Source organism: Mytilus californianus, unplaced genomic scaffold, assembly GCF_021869535.1.
Source record: "Mytilus californianus isolate M0D057914Y unplaced genomic scaffold, xbMytCali1.0.p SCAF_12, whole genome shotgun sequence".
NCBI lineage: Eukaryota > Metazoa > Mollusca > Bivalvia > Mytilida > Mytilidae > Mytilus > Mytilus californianus.
Window position 1 is genome coordinate 11,894,066 of NW_026262604.1, and position 14,326 is coordinate 11,908,391.

At 32.4% G+C, this 14,326-nt stretch overlaps 1 long non-coding RNA gene across 1 annotated transcript; it reads left to right on the forward strand.

The window, feature by feature from the left end:
• The first annotated feature begins 6,483 nt into the window (after positions 1 to 6,483).
• On the forward strand, positions 6,484 to 10,875 carry LOC127721363 (uncharacterized). Its single transcript, XR_007991177.1, has 3 exons — positions 6,484 to 6,521; positions 8,105 to 8,251; positions 10,636 to 10,875. It is a non-coding gene; the product is annotated as an uncharacterized LOC127721363 (long non-coding RNA).
• Positions 10,876 to 14,326: the final 3,451 nt, after the last annotated feature.

The following is a 14,326-nucleotide window of genomic DNA, read 5'->3' on the forward strand; positions in this document are numbered from 1 at the left end:
ATATGGGATCACTCCTTAAATGGATTTTTTTTTAACTACTTCTAACAATGTTTAATGCAATAAAACATACTGTATACAATTTAAATAATCTTTAATAAAGTGGGACCAAGAGTCAAAATTTAATTCTTCAAAGTAAAAAAGCCTTTTAACTCAAGCCTATGTTTCTTAGTTGAACAGTACAGTACTGCCTAGAAAATATCATACAGAAAAAGAAAACGTTTACCAAAAAACTGACAAAAATTCTGTAAAAAAATAATGCATAAAATTATAAGTGAAAGTGACATAATTTTGAATTTTAAAATCATGATTATTGTAAAATTCAACTATTAGATTAGCTAGCACAGTAGCCCTTGTCCAAATTCTCAGGGTATTATATAGATTATGAAGTAAACTTTTTGAAAAAAAAATGGGGCTTCTTCTCTTCAGGTTGCTGTATCTGCTGCTTTACATATTTATAAACAAAGAACTGTATATTTTACCTGAATAATTGGATATTAATCTCAGAAATGAAAGTTGGTATGACAAATCTTGTGCATTTTACTTTAATAATGATCAATGATGATTAAATTTGACAAGAATTTGCCATTTGAATAAATTCAATTTTTAAGAACACATCTCTATGAATTAATTTCTTGTTTGACTTGAAAAGCTAGTGTTTGCTCTTATCAATGTAGCTTACTTAGTAAAGAGATAATAAGCAAGGTTTTTAACTTATAAAATATAAATATAATTAACTGACCTTCATTTCCTTTTTTCATATGTTTTTTCCTCCAGAAATTTTCTTTGCACAATGCATTTTTCTATTGCTATTTTTGTGCTTTTGTTTATCCATAGGCCATCATTAATTTGTCATATTTGCTTCCAGTATAAATGAAATTTTCTAATAGACCTTTAGTTTCAAACGCCATAAACATGATAAAGAAGAACTTTGTTTGTTGTTTCACTTGTCCAATGTGTAAATTTTCACTATGCACATGACCCTGACACATATTTTGTAAACGTTATATGACGTATGTTGAAAAAGAAAACAATGTCACCGTCAATTTGTGTAGGGGATCAAAAAGGGTTTTAATTACTTTAAAATGGAGGTATCGTATGGAATTGTGAAAAACAACAATTTTTAATCACAATTTCATTCATATCTATAATAAAATCAGTGTTTTAGAGTACTTTGGAAACAGGTACAATGAAAAGAAGTTGAACTTTACTGTTTTGAAGTAGAAACGCAGCCCAAACCAGGTACAAATTGACATGACTGGTGGTCACCAAAATTGATGTATAATAGTAAAAAAATGATGGCTTCAAAATTGTGTAGAAATTTGAAATAGTTTACCCGGTTTAATTTAAGATTATTACCGTTCTTTTCCGTATTTGGATACGCAAACGTCAAGTTATGAAAAATCGATGTTTTTGGCGAACAAAAAAGATGGCTGAAATTTTTTAGAACGGACAGGATAAAGAAATAGCAATAACAAGCTATTTTTGATAATGTTTGTATGACGTATTGAAACTATATTGGTCGCAAAACCTACAAATTCTAAAATTCAGTTATAATAAAAGCATGACAAGTTGAAATAAATACTTTCAACGTCAATCTTTTAGTCGATTGATTTGGCGGACTTTTTGACGTCACGGACGACTGTAGCGCCACCTAATTAATTCCCCCTGCTATTGTTGTTGATAGAGCTTGGGGTGCAATCAACAGTTTTTTTCTATGACGTCATATTTTAAGGGGACCATGCCTAAGTGACCCTTAGTGGTGGAATGGTTAATAAAGATACTTGTATAAAACTAGATATTACTGGAATCAGAGTTTTCTCTAGTTTATATTGAAATAAAAATATACTGTACTTTTAATATAGTAAAAAAGTTATATCTAGAGAAAATGGGTAAAAAGTTGCCTAATCTGAACATAAAAAAACCTGAAATCAGGTCATGTGCATACCCATGTAAACATGATACAGGCACATTTCCCATAATCAAAACTGTATGAAATTCATAGGTTTTTACCTGGCCTTTAATAAAAATCTTGTTTCAGGGTACGGTTTCCTGCTTCGAAAAGAGCTACAGTGGCTGCAAATAAGTTTTCAATTTTCACTGCCAAAAAAACAGGATGTTTATGTGAGCCAAAATTTGTTCCTGTGAAAAAAGTTCCAGTGGAACTAATATCACAGGAAATATGTTCTGGGAGAACTTTTTTCTCAAATGATTTCTATATAATTTGTTCCATCTCTATAAAATAAGTTCCACACTTTACCTGGTGAAATAAGTACCGGGTTGGTGAAATTTGTTCCTTACCTGGTGAAATAAGTTCCAGGTTTCAGGGGTTCAAATTAGCGGTGGTCCGAGGTCCGCGACCTTCCACTTTTGCAATCGGACTTTCGACTTGGTTACTAGCTACGCCCGACGGACCATCGACTTGAAAGAAAATAAAGAAATAACTTTGAAAACCTTTTTACCAAAGTCTCCAAATAAACGATCTCAAAACTTATATCATCTTTATTATTCATGACAGCGATGTTAATTTTGTTCAACCGCTAGCTTTATACAGAAAATCGCCGACAAGTAAGTTCAAGTAAGGTGTAAATTCGAGTAAAATCGTATCTGACTTGACAAAAACAACATTGAAAAACAATGGATGCCATGAAGACAGTTATATAGATACAATGGATAAGCGTGGATTCTTGAAAAAGAAACCATGAGCCCGGAAGGCGAATGGTTTGTTTTTCATGAATCTACGCTTATCCATTGTATCTATAACTTAAACTATTGTGTTAATTTCTTTTCAAAATTAAAGCCTTTTCTTAATTAGAAGGTATTGTAAGTGAGTTTAAATAACCATGTTATAGTGTCCAACGATGCATTGATAAATCTCAGATCACAATTAATTGGTTAACAAATACAAATATAACACTTCTACCTTTAAAGATCTTTATATTACCAGGCATATGGATATCATCTGTTTATATAAAATAAGACATATTCGAAATTATTTCTAATAAAATTGAAAATGGAAATGGGGAACGTGTCCAAGAGACAACAACACGACCAAAAAGCATATATAAAGTATATATAATAAGTATGTTATCGAAATTTTTCTAGTCCTCTAGGCACATCACGATTTTCTCGCATAGGAATTTGCGAACAAACCTTTGTAAAATTATGTAGTAAAACAGATGAAATCATGCTATATTTATAAAACAAAAATTGACAAATAGAATGTAATCATTTTTGTTTCAAACATGTGAAATAGCCAATAATAATAAAAAAAAAACGGTAAAATTCGCTATTATTACAAAAATATCCACTATAACTTGCAAAATTAGAAAAAAAACAGGATAACTTAAGAATTGGAACAACAGAGAGAATACAGGGATTCGAACCTAAACCGACAAATCCCGATCTTTAACTCATTGATTTTAACCATGCTAACCTCGCGGCTACCAACTCATACTATACGACTGCCTATTATGTCTATATAAAGGTACAATTCCTGTGTGTCCGATGAACCGATGTATATCAGATGTTCATTTAAATATATATAATCAACATCAATAGTGTAACCCATTGGTAGCCGAGAGGTTTCGTCGGTGTGTTGATGTCAGTCAAACATAACAGATTTCAAGGAAGGGTTCGATTCCCAGTGAAGGCATATAAAAATTACAAAAATTAAAGGTAAGTTTTTAAATTAATTCCATTAGTGAACAGAAATCAGTAAATTAGCCAATTCAAACTTAATGAAATTAGGCACACAAAGGAAACAATTGAATATAATTTGGTGAGTCAATTTCAGCGGCAGATTTAGGAAGCGTTGATTCTAGAAAAAGAATCCACGGTAAATGAATAGGCTGACGTCACCACAATGGTTTAAATAACAATATCGGGTCCAATTCCGGAAGCGGATTAGGGTAATTCCGGATTTTGGCGATCAACTACATAAAAAAAAATTCCAGGCAGGTGACAAAATATATCTATGATTATGAAATATAAACACTAGAATTGAAAACCAAAAGATATATGGAAAAGAAAGAAAAAGCAGAAAATATTTTATACAGAAACTCAAAATTACTTTTTGGCAAATTTTAATGTCAAAATCCAATACAATGTGACAGTATAAATTTTCTTTATCAGTGATAAATGTTGATAATGCATGTAGATGTTTTTAAAGTGTAAACATATTACTGCAATTTCAAGGGGTAATTTTTTCTCAATTTAAATTTTGAAGGGCCTGTTAAAATAGCTGGAAGTTTCTTACTTTATTTTCACAGATAGTACAACTAGATATGATACCTGAATGTAAGCAAATCAGCATAAGCTCCAGTGGACTTTACAATCGAGCTGAAATACGTGTGAGCCCTGAGATAATCATGGCATAATTAGCAATTTAATATCAATCGTTGAGACAACACACCCATCCACAGTGACACCTTCCCCAATACCAAAAAAAAAAAAGATTACTTGAATTAATTATTTACAAGACAATTACATTTATCGTGAAAAACCGTGAAACAAACAATGAAATAAGCTAACCTTATTCCAAAAGCACATTAATTTTGTATCTAACTGAGTTATGAAATATTTTAAGTAAAAGTAGGACCTGGAATTTAGGTTGTGGACCTTTCAGTTTGGAGAGTCAAAGGTCCTGGACCTTCCAGTACCAAATGTTAATTTGAACCCCTGGGTTTATGAGATTTGTTCCATATCTGATGAAATAAGTTCTGGGTTTGTGAGATTTGTTCCTCACCTGGTGAAATAAGTTCCTTGTCTGTGAAATATGTTCCACTGGTTAAACAAGTTATCTTATATACTGAGCATTTGTCATCAGTGAGTTTAAAGTTATCATTTAAGTGCATTATAAAAATAAGTATTATATCAATAATAAAAAAAGTAAAAAGTGTAAATCATCCAATTTGGATCCTGTGGAGTATAGCAAATGTTTAATTATATACTCCGTAAAAAATATCAAAATGACACTTTTCAGCCAGAAAAGAGTAGAACAAGAAAATTCAATCATTCAGAAAAAAAGTATAGTTAAAGATGAACATATGTACTTATTTGAAAAGGACAAAGTGACTGATCAGTTATATCAAAAGACATGTAGAAACAAAAGACACACTCTTTTGAAACTGTGCTATGACCTAAGTACATGTATGACTAGAACATGCGGCCATGACAGTTAACAAAAACCAAGGAGGAATACCACAAAAAACATAAATACAAATTATGATACATTACCATCGCTTTTATTTCTTATCTTCATCCTTTAGTTACAGTTATGCTTTCAATTGCAAATGTATTCCATGCAAGCACACTCAGTACAGCACTCAGCTTGCATTATAATTTAAATGTAACAAGAAAATATTTCGCTTGCAATTTGTTGCAAAGGTACTTATTTTCTGTGAAAATAGGTTTGAGCGGAACTTATTCATTGATTTCTATGAAATATGTACACATTTGTTTAAAACAAATATCACAGGAACTTATTTAACTTTTTAAAACTCTTAATATTAATTGGAACAAAATTCATGGAGCTATGATTTTTGTTCCGGAACTTATTTCACATTTGGTCATAAAATTAGTTCCGGAACAAATTTTACAGTGCTGGAACATATTTTCTGTGATATAAAGTCCGGTGGAACATATTTCACGCCGAAACAAATTTTTTGTTACATTTACAGTGTTGTCTCCCCTCAAAACATGTATATTAAATCTTATTTTTAAAATTATTTTAATCATTCAACCTGTTTAAATTGAAAGCTAATTAACTAATTTTTACAATCAAATACAAAAAACATGATACTTTTTCACCAATTATATGAATAAAAAGGGATTTCCCTCCATGGTTATTTTTAGTCGGGGAATACCCCTAGTTTTTTATACGAAACTGTTTATAGCACCCTTGACGACAACTAGACTGGTACCCGGCGTTATTGAAAATCTTGACAATACCGTCCGGTATGGGCTAATTTTACTTTTTGAAATGAACGATCTCGAGCATGCGCAGTTAGGCATTGTTGTTCCTCTACGCCGCTTCGAATGAGGGAAAACTGTACTATTACATATTCCCAGCATTAGGTTGGTCTTTTGTGTACCCAAGGCAGGTGAAGGAAGTCAACTTAGGAGCGCTGTGATTGGATGTTAGGGTACAATATATTTTTTATTTATCTATGAATAACTGCAGTGTGTATATTTACAATATAGATTTTGAAACCTATTGAAATATTTTCTAGAGAATTATTCGAAAAGACTTCAAAAATTTCATAAATTTGGTGGTAAAATGACGGTGGGCATGGATAACATTAACAAGCTCCATTGGAAGTTGGTCATGATACATGTACTATTTGGCTTCAATTTTCAAAACAGAATAATAAAGTACTAACACCACACATAACTGTTTTTATCAGGGTTTTTATTATAAAAAGTGGTAAATTTAGAAAATGTTAGTATTGTCGCCTATGGCAGAATAAATAGTACCCGTTTTCCCTGAAGATGGTAGTGTGTCACAGAAAGCCACGGTACAGGTGAGTAGAGTAATTTCAAGTTGCCCAAATATGAAAGTTAGATAACCGAAACTCGCCCGACTCTTGTGGCATAAATTTTATGGACGACACTTAATCGCCCACAAATGGGCAGGCTTTTGAAGTGGCCGCTGGGCCCTTGTTTTTGTGTCAAACTCACAACCTCTAGCCAAAACAATTGAAAAAGCACTTAAGCAAGGATCAGCAAGCTGTTAAAGTGAACAATAAACATGCTGCTCGTTTGTTGTCGGTATTTAAGATAAAAGTAAAGTAATTTACTCTATTTTCCCGAAGATAGGTTTGTACAAGTTGTGTTTTTATGATGTGAAACTCAAGGGGAACTGAAACTCCCTTGCCAGGGGGGCTCAAAAAGTCGTACAAAATAGCATCTTGAGGCAGTGATCCTCAAAACACGTCCACAACAGAAGACCTTGGTGTATCTTGGTCCCAGTTTCTCTATGTTAGGAACAATCCCCCCCCCCCCCCCCCCCCCCCAAAAAAAAAAGAGGGGGATAAAGTGTCATTTAAATAGAGGCATGCACAGCTACATTAAGTGGAAGTTGGGACGATAAATTCCATATGTTTGGGAAAAAGTATTGCAGCAAGTTAATATACCCATTGAACAGTTTTATTTAGGGTTCTCAGGCTGAATGCCCATTGCAGTCTGTTCAAGAAATTTTAACATTTTTCCTTCATACATGCAAGACCCTAAAAATAATTTCACTAAATTTTTATCAATTTTTACCAGACTCTGATATTGGGCTAGTGGCTTAAGCACAGACTTTTGCGAGGCAAAATATGTACCCCTATGGAACATGTAAACATTTTCCTGTGATAGTTAAATATCTGGCCTTTTATTTTTGTAAAACAACAGAAGATGTGGTATGATTTCCATTGAGACAAATCTCCACAAGAAACCAAATGACACAGAAATAAACAGCTATATGTCACTGTACAGCCTTCAACAATGAGCAAAACCCATACATGCCTAACTATAAGAATTATTTGAAATTTGTTTACTGAATATTTATGAAACACTTGCCACTGGATATCACAGTAATCATGTCAAATGAATGATACATTTTGTATATTATGATGTGTTTCTATGACTTGCAGAAACATTATCATGATTATACACCATTTTAATCATCAACTGCCAACTTTTGATATGTTATTTGTCCTTAAATTAAGAAAAGGTTGGGTGAACAACTTCATTATTTTAGATATACACTTGCATATAGTTCCTTTTGTAAATCCAAACTTATATTAAATTTTCTTTAATTAATTAATGTGGGAAATGTGATTTATCAAGTTAAAGCAGTTGATAAGAAATTTGAAAGTGTTTTAAATTTAATCAGTATCTTATGTTCCTGTAAGCCATCGAATAAAATTGGTTCAAGGTGTGTATTGATATCAGATCTTGAGTTGGCAGGTCTGAAAATTGTTACTGTTGATATTTCATGTAATTTAACTTCCTTAGATCTAAAATTTGTTTGGATTAAAGAGCTATTTTATAGTTACCTCACTTTTAATTAGTCTTATCTGAACTTTTTGAAATCAATGTTTATTGTTGAATTGTCTTTCAGAAATTGTCTACCAGTATTTGACGTGAGAGGGCCAAGGTTCCTCACTAGAACATTAGGACCGGTTCTTATTAAAAAGGTCTGACATTCCAGCTAGATCTACATTGTATACCTTATAATGAGAGAAAACACCAGAAACTATTTCCTGAGGTAATTTTAAATAAAACTAAATGGGATATTATATATATATGTGTTTACACTTTTGATACATGTAGTAATTTTCAAAATTTATGTACATGTATATTTGTATCTTAATTAGTTTATGGGATTTTTTTTATTGAATTTTTTATTTGGACTACAAGGCAACAGCCAATGGTTCATTAACATGTTCAGTTTAATCATAAAAAATTGCAACATTGTTACTATAAAGTCTATAATATATATACAGTCAGGGGAATTATTGAAATAGGTTATTTATAAATCACTCATTTAAGTAGCAAATTAAAAATTCTTTGATTTTGTAGATTTACCAAAATTTTAAACATACAAGTTTAGATTATATCTTATTATTTGTAAAATTGAAAAAAAATGAACCTTTTGCATGTTTTAAGTAGCAAGGTTAATGCCTTTGATGCAATCATTCAGCTGTAAGTTCTATATTTGTTGAAAAAAAGTTATAATGAAGGCTTATAATTTAACATAATGAAATATCAAATTCTTAACAGATTTTTCCAAGCAGTGCCAGTGGGAGTATTTTTCCTGTAAAATTCAAGGTTTTAGAGATTACATGTATAATTGTAATAAAATTTTATTGTTCTCGATCAAAATTTCACTGTTCATGGGTGTTGAAATTAGTGGGGGTAATCAAAATGATAATACTTAAAGAAGTGATTTTTTTGGAAGAAAATAGTCTACAGGTATCCACTTAAACAAGTGATTTTCATGTAATCCTAGATTCAGTACAGGGTCATCACCTGACATAGCCAGTCATCTTATGAACACAGATGTTGGTTCTGATAATTTTAGCAACATAATTAGTCCCTGGATCATTTAGTATTATATATTTAAAGCTACAACAAAATTAAATCACTTAGCATGCATGCTTAGTCTAGTTATTTATTTATAATACTTAAATAGGTGATTATTAAAGAATGACAACTCTTACTTCCAACATTTCTGGACAAAATGTTAAAAATGTACTTGAATCAGTGATTTAAGATCATTTCAGTAATTCCCCTGACTAATATATATATATATATATATAAACATAGATCATGTATATATATATATATATATAAAGTAATTATTTCCTAATAGATATATTATATTTATGAACAGAAATGCATTTATGTTACATGTCATCATGTTTTGAAAATTTTGAGGTTCAGTTACACTTCCTACATATTGTACTACTATATTTTATACATGTATGAATAAAAAGAGATGTGGGTATATGCCAATGAGACAGCAACCCAATGACAAAAACCTTCAACAGATATCCATAGGGAACACTACATGTGTAGTATCCAATAACTTCAAAGATAAATTCAAATCATACATTTGGATTCCAGACAATAACTTTAGTTTAAGTATATGGATCTCTATGAAGTATAACCAAAAGGTTCAATACCACAAAAGGAAGGTTGAGATTGTTTTTGGGGTGATGGTCCCAACTGTTAAGGAAATAGGGGCCAAAACAAGCATTTTTCTAGTTTGAGGACAATAACTTGTGTATAAGTATTTTGATTGCTCTGAAATTGTGCCAAAAGGTTCAATACCACAAGTAGAAGGTTGGGATTCATTTTGGGGGTAACTGCCCAAACCGTTCAGGAATTAGGGGCCAAAAAGGGTCTTAAACAAGCATTTTTCTAGTTTTCAGACAATAACTTGTGTTTTAGTGTATGGATGTCTCTTAATTTGTACTACATTTTACAAAAAGAAAATTTCTTCAAAATGGGAGGGGGGGGGGGGGGGGGGGGGGGGGGGGGGTAAAAAAAAATTTTGGGGGGGGATTCAATTTTTTTCCCTCAAGATTTAAGAAATTGTCAATTTTCCAAAGAAAAAAATTGGGGTCACAATTTATTTTGCTAATTCTTTGTATATAGTCTGAAAACAGATTTACTAAGTATTGCGCAACAGAATAGTGTATTGCACAACAGCAATAAATCTTCAATTGAATATATATTCAAATCATACAACCAATTTCAAGTTCTTTGACTACATTTATTCTGTGTCAGAAACCAATAATGTGTCAAATATTTAATTACAATCCAAATTCAGACCTGTATCAAGCTTGAATATTGTGTCCATTTTTGCCCCAACTGTTCAGGGTGGGACCTCTGCGGTCGTATCCAGCTGCACTTCGCGAAGCAGTTTATTAACATTTTGGATTAAAGTTTTATATTAAATTATTTTACATTGTACATTAAGCTCTGCCAAATGTACTCCAAGTGGATAAAACTTGTATATTCACAAGTCAGAAAATACTATGAAATGTGCAATTTGAGCTCTGCCAAATGATGAAACTTGCATCATGTTTCACAAGTCAGCATTAAGACATTTACTTATACAATAATATGTGCTTTTTCTTTCAGGAACATGTATAAACTAGTGAATTGATGGTTTAACTACCAAGATGTAATGAGAGATGTCAAGTAATGAACAAAAAGAAGTAACATGAAGTTAGACAATACAACTTGAGGTGTCAGGATTTGTGCAATTGTTATTTGCAGATATATAGCTGGATTTTGTCAAAATGTGAACTGTAACACTGGGATCAGATATGTTATTTTTTCTAAAAAATGATGAAATTGAGAATTAAATTTTCAAATCTATTTACTGAGTTTATTGCTGCCCAAAAAGAGATTATTGCCTCTACTTTACAACTTATTTTGTCATAAATTGATTGTATATCTATTGTGACAATAAATGTTGATTATTAGGGCCCAGTAGTTGACATGAGCCCAATACAGTAGTCTCTCTGTTTGTCTGTCTGTCAATACTTCTATGTCATACAATAAGTCAAGATTGTCTCAACTAATTTAAAAAATAAATGTGCTAAATGGAAATAAATATTAAAGGAAGGTCCCTTGTGTTTTATGTAAAATTTGGGAAAAAGTGGTAGAAAACTTGGTATTTGTAAAAAAATCACAAATTTTGAGAAAACGTTTTCACGAAATTTGATATACGAGTTATGATATGCTTTTCAAAATTGGTTCCCAGTGTTAAATATTGATTTCTGTGATAATTTGGGTTAAAATTTACCATAAAGACTTATTTTTTTGTCTCGCCTGCAAATGCGAGTCAAAGGGATTACAATCCAGTAACTGCTGAAACTATTTGCATTTAGCTTTATATTCTGTGGGTAGATGACTTTGATGCTTCATACATTATACACAAATACTTTATGTTACGAAGTTTCTGTCTTTCATGTCCTCCTGAATATGCATGAAATATTTGCCACTGGATGTTAAGGAACCAACAATCATCAATCAACCTGTCTTTTATGTGTCCATTGTCCTTGACTGCTTGAAATTTTTTAGTTTTATACAACTGCAAATTATGTTGTTGTCGTTGTCCCTCTGTCAAAAACAAGCATTTTAGCTCACCTGGCTCGGAGGGCCAAGTGAGCTTTTCTCATCACTTGGCGTCCGTTGTCGTTTACTTTTACAAAAATCTTTTCCTCTGAAACTACTAGGCAAAATTTAATCAAACTTGGCCACTATCATCATTAGGGTATCTAGTTTTAAAAATGTGTCTGATGACTCCGCCTGCCAACCAAGATGGCAGACATGGCTAAAAATAGAACATATTGGTAAAATGCAGTCTTTCGCTTATATCTCTGAAACTAAAGCATTTAGAGCAAATCTGACATGGGTAAAAATGATCAGCAGGTTATGATCTATCTGCCCTGAAATTTTTAGACGAATCAGATAAACCCGTTGGGTTGCTGCCTCTGAATATTGGTAATTTTAAGGAAATTTTGCAGTTTTTGGTTATTATCTTAAATATTATAGATAGAGATAAACTGTAAACAGCAATAATGTACAGCAAAGTACGATCTACAAATAAGTCAATATGACCAAAATTTTCAATTGACCCCTTAAGGAGTTATTGCCCTTTATAGTCAAATTTTTATACGACCGAAAAAAAAAAACGTAGTCCTCGTCGTTGTTGTCGTCGTTTCGAAGACACATTGGTTTTCGCACTCTAACTTTAGTTTAAGTGAATGGATCACTATGAAATTTTACCACAAGGTTCAATACCACAAAAGGAAGGTTGGGATTGATTTTGGGGGTTATGGTACCAACAGTTAAGGATTTAAGGCCAAAAAGGGGCCAAAAATAAGCATTTTTGTAACTTCCAGACATAACTTGTGTCACAAAGGGAATGCTGGGATTGATTTTGGGGGTAAGTGCCTAAAAATTTTAGGAATTGGGGGCCAAAAAAGGCAAAAAACAAGCATTTTTCTAGTTTCATGCCAATAACTTGTGTGTAAGTGTATGGATCTTTCTGAAATTGTACTACAAGGTTCCATATCACAAAGGGAAAGCTGGAATTGAGATTGGGGGTAATTGCCCAAAATGTTTAGGAATAAGGGGCCAAAAATAAGCATTTTTCTAGTTTCCGGACAATAACTTGTGTTCAAGTTTATGGATCTCTCTGAAATTGTACTGCAAGGTACCATACCACAAAGGGAAGGCGTGGATTGATTTTGGGGGTAATGGCTTAAAATTTTTAGGAATTGGGGGCCAAAAAGGGGAAAAAAAACAAGCATTTTTCTAGTTTTAGGACAATAACTTTTGTGTAAGTGTATGGATCTTTATGAAATTGTACAACAAGGTTCCATATCACAAATTGAAAGCTGGGTTTGAGTTTGCGGGTAATTGCCCTAAACGTTTAGGAATTTGGGGCCAAAAAGGGGCAAAAAATAAGCATTTTTGTAACTTCCAGACATAACTTGTGTGTTAGTGTATGGATCTCTCTGACATTGTACCACAAGGTTCCGTATCACAAAGGGAATGCTGGGATTGATTTTGGGGGTTATTGCCTCAAAATTTTAGGAATTAGGGGCCAAAAAAGGCAAAAAACAAGCATTTTTCTAGTTTCATGACAATAACTTGTGTGTAAGTGTATGGATCTTTCTGAAATTGTACTACAAGGTTCCATATCACAAGGGGAAAGCTGAAATTGAGATTGGGGGTAATTGCCCAAAATGTTTAGGAATAAGGGGCCAAAAATAAGCATTTTTCTAGTTTTCAGACAATAACTTGTGTTCAAGTGTATGGATCTCTCTGAAATTGTACTGCAAGGTACCATACCACAAAGGGAAGGCTGGGATTGAGTTTGGGGGTGATGAATCATAAGGGGGTTCAAAAAATTTGGGGGGGGGGGATTTTTTTTTCTTTAAAATTTTCCATTTTAAATTGGTTATTTCTGATTTATATATAAAAGCAAATAATAATGATATGGTTTGAATAGGTAAATTAAAATTTGTTAAGTTCTTAGACCACATTCATTCTGTGTCAGAAACCTGTGCTGTGTCAAATATTTAATCACAATCCAAATTCAGTGCTGTATCAAGCTTGAATGTTGTGTCCATACTTGCCCCAACTGTTCAGGGTTCGACCTCTGCGGTCGTATCAAGCTGCGCCCAGCGGAGCATTTTATTAACAATTTTTTGCGTAATTTTTTTTAATCTTTTACAAAAATCTTCTCCACTGAATTTAATAAGACAAATAGAATTAAACTTAGCCACAATTTTCAATAGGGTATCTTGATTGAAAAATGTATCCGATGACCCTGTCATCCAACCAACATGGCCGCCATGGCTAAAAATAGAACAAAGGGATTTACTATAGAAGTCTAAGGGAAAATTGTAAAAAAAACAATTTCAAATGGTCACAACTTGAAAACTACTTTAAAAAATGATAAGGGGTCTTCAGTAACTATTGTAAGTCTAGTTACTATTGGGATGACCTGCTTTTAATTTAACTACTGAGCCGAATTAAACCAAACTTGGCCTCAATCATTATTAGGGTATCTTATACTATTTATCATGATTTAAACCTTATTTTACATGATTTCCAAAACCACAAAAGATACAGGTGAGCGACACAGGCTCTCGAGAGCCTCTTGTTCTTGTTTCAGGACAATAACTTTGGTATAAGATTGTGGATCTCTATCAAATTGTACCACAAGGTTCCATACCTCAAAAGGAAGGTTGGGATTGATTTTGGGGATTATGGTGCAAACCGTTCTAAAGGAAAAATGGGCAAAAAACAA